This window comes from Thalassophryne amazonica, chromosome 13 (assembly GCF_902500255.1).
Source record: "Thalassophryne amazonica chromosome 13, fThaAma1.1, whole genome shotgun sequence".
Classification (NCBI taxonomy): Eukaryota; Metazoa; Chordata; class Actinopteri; order Batrachoidiformes; family Batrachoididae; genus Thalassophryne; species Thalassophryne amazonica.
In genome coordinates, this window is record NC_047115.1 from 94,294,927 (window position 1) to 94,298,822 (window position 3,896).

Here is a 3,896-nt window from a genome sequence, read left to right on the forward strand (position 1 = left end):
AGAAAATGTGTGGCCATTTGCACTGTCAGCATGAAAACAGTCAGCAGACCATCACTTTCGAGCTGGATGTGAAATTTGTCTAAGTGCCCCCACAAGTGTGGCGTTGCAAAAAGCAACACATGTGCATGCATGTGTATCACACGTGTGTGAGTGTGTCGCCCACCCCCCCACCCCCACATGTGGCATGCATGTGTTCCAGCACATGTTATCATGCAGGGGGAGAGCACACTTGCATGACATGCTGATATGTATTGACAGACATGATCAAATGGGGGCCGGACAGCCCCACGTCTGAGCACACACAGCATCTCAAGGTGGCTCTCAGCTGAGCACACACAGCCAGGCTGCAGCGGCCGCACACAGTGCATGTCGGCAGGCTGCTGCATGTGAAATGGACCGTCAGATCACGCAGCAGGCGATCTGAATGTAGCGCGAGTCCAGCAGAACACGCACACTGCAGGACGATGACAAAATGAAAAGCCAACAATGCCACAAATATGCCACTTTCAGTTCACATATCACCAAAAATACACCATAACAAAGGCAGTTTTGTCGGTTATTATGGTGCTTTTTTCTCATTTTTTTAAGAATACATTTATCTCTTTGTTGATTTAATCATTTTACGCTCCTGTTACAAGACAGTGATTGTATCGCAGTGATAAAGTTCCTGTCTGGTAATCTGAGGTTTTGTAAATTGCAGGTTTGAATCCCGCGACTGGCATTTATTTTTTTATTTAACCAGGGTTATTTACCCGCAGGGTTCTGTATTGCGTCCCCTTTTATTTATTATTGATATCAACCCAGTGATTTTCACTAATTATACAGCTGTTTTTTATTTTATTTTTCTCTGCATCAGCATTGCAATGTGGTGCAACACGTTCCAACTGCACGCACTGTGTTCGAGGGTGTGCAAAGCCATCGCCGATGTGTCGTGCACACCTGTGTGATTTTCTTCACGGATTTTCTTCTGGTTTCTGTGTCTTTAATGTTATTTGTGAAGCCATGTGGGAGGATCAAGCCTCGATTCAATGTCTGCTTCTAAGTCTGCTATTTTAACAAGTAATAGTGTTCTTATTCAAAAATTCTTGAAAGGGTAGTTGTAAAACAGCTAACTGATCATCTGCAGAGGAATGGTCTATTTGAAGAGTTTCAGTCAGGTTTTAGAATTCATCATAGTACAGAAACAGCATTAGTGAAGGTTACAAATGATCTTCTTATGGCCTCGGACAGTGGACTCATCTCTGTGCTTGTTCTGTTAGACCTCAGTGCTGCTTTTGATACTGTTGACCATAAAATTTTATTACAGAGATTAGAGCATGCCATAGGTATTAAAGGCACTGCGCTGCGGTGGTTTGAATCATATTTGTCTAATAGATTACAATTTGTTCATGTAAATGGGGAATCTTCTTCACAGACTAAAGTTAATTATGGAGTTCCACAAGGTTCTGTGCTAGGACCAATTTTATTCACTTTATACATGCTTCCCTTAGGCAGTATTATTAGACAGCATTGCTTAAATTTTCATTGTTACGCAGATGATACCCAGCTTTATCTATCCATGAAGCCAGAGGACACACACCAATTAGCTAAACTGCAGGATTGTCTTACAGACATAAAGACATGGATGACCTCTAATTTCCTGCTTTTAAACTCAGATAAAACTGAAGTTATTGTACTTGGCCCCACAAATCTTAGAAACATGGTGTCTAACCAGATCCTTACTGTGGATGGCATTACCCTGACCTTTAGTAATACTGTGAGAAATCTTGGAGTCATTTTTGATCAGGATATGTCATTCAAAGCGCATATTAAACAAATATGTAGGACTGCTTTTTTGCATTTACGCAATATCTCTAAAATCAGAAAGGTCTTGTCTCAGAGTGATGCTGAAAAACTAATTCATGCATTTATTTCCTCTAGGCTGGACTATTGTAATTCATTATTATCAGGTTGTCCTAAAAGTTCCCTAAAAAGCCTTCAGTTAATTCAAAATGCTGCAGCTAGAGTACTGACGGGGACTAGAAGGAGAGAGCATATCTCACCCATATTGACCTCTCTTCATTGGCTTCCTGTTAATTCTAGAATAGAATTTAAAATTCTTCTTCTTACTTATAAGGTTTTGAATAATCAGGTCCCATCTTATCTTAGGGACCTCGTAGTACCATATCACCCCAATAGAGCGCTTCGCTCTCAGACTGCAGGCTTACTTGTAGTTCCTAGGGTTTGTAAGAGTAGAATGGGAGGCAGAGCCTTCAGCTTTCAGGCTCCTCTCCTGTGGAACCAGCTCCCAATTCAGATCAGGGAGACAGACACCCTCTCTACTTTTAAGATTAGGCTTAAAACTTTCCTTTTTGCTAAAGCTTATAGTTAGGGCTGGATCAACTGACCCTGAACCATCCCTTAGTTATGCTGCTATAGACATAGACTGCTGGGGGGTTCCCATGATGCACTGTTTCTTTCTCTTTTTGCTCTGTATGCACCACTCTGCATTTAATCATTAGTGATCGATCTCTGCTCCCCTCCACAGCATGTCTTTTTCCTGGTTCTCTCCCTCAGCCCCAACCAGTCCCAGCAGAAGACTGCCCCTCCCTGAGCCTGGTTCTGCTGGAGGTTTCTTCCTGTTAAAAGGGAGTTTTTCCTTCCCACTGTAGCCAAGTGCTTGCTCACAGGGGGTCGTTTTGACCGTTGGGGTTTTACATAATTATTGTATGGCCTTGCCTTACAATATAAAGCGCCTTGGGGCAACTGTTTGTTGTGATTTGGCGCTATATAAAAAAATTGATTGATTGATTGATTATCAACCACCAGCACCATGCGATTAGCAGCAAGACATCCTGAGTCACATGCAAACAAAAGGTCTACTTTATATGTGCCTGTCTGAACAAGCAGACATCCCACAATGGCAATTTTCTGATTCAATGTAATTATATATATATATATATATATATATATATATATATATATATATATATATATATATATATTAGAGCTGGGCAATGATTAAAAATTTTAATCGAGATTAACTGCGTGATTTCTGTGATTAATAGCATTGTTATACGCAAATCCAAAAATGAATTCAAAAGTAGTGTATAGCACAATTTTATTGTTCTGCCATATGAAGGAAAGTGCCATAACGTTTGTTCTGCAAACACTTAACAGCATTTTGTTTATGCAGTTGCAGTTAAATAAAATAAATAATGGTTACCCAGTGATGTCCAGTAGTCCCCAGTGAGAGCAACAGCAGGTGCACGTTGTAAAGTTGTGGCTTTTGCAGTCTTCTTTATAACATGTCATGAGGGAATCCCATACGTGCCGTTGTTGCGATTCTCAGAATGTCTCTCAGCCCGATGTCTTCCACAACAATAATCAGCCTGCAGTCTGTAGTAATCCATTTTTCTGTCATATCTGCCAGCTTCTCTTGCCTCTGTTTATCAACAGTTTTCCCACATGCTGCATCTAATGCACCGCAGTTTGTTTCGTTGAATAATATCACCTGTGTGTGCTGCATTTAGGTATGCTGCTGATAAGAAAATGCATCTTTGCAGTGGCTGCAAATAACTTTGGTTCAGTCGACTATGCCGTCTAGAAGCAGTTTAAAATGAAAATGGCTATGTAAAAGTTCTGTGCCCTTCTCCATGTCAGCGATAGACTTGTAAAACAAAAGCCTGTGATCAACAGACTCTTACAATAAAAAAAAACAACTGCATTAACATGCGATAAAAAAAATGTCGGTGTTAATTAATTAATGCATTGATGTGATAATAACGTGCTAACTTGCCCAGCCCTAATACATACATACATACATATATACATACACACACATATACACATATACATATATACATATATACATATACACACATATATACATATACACATACATACATACATACTAT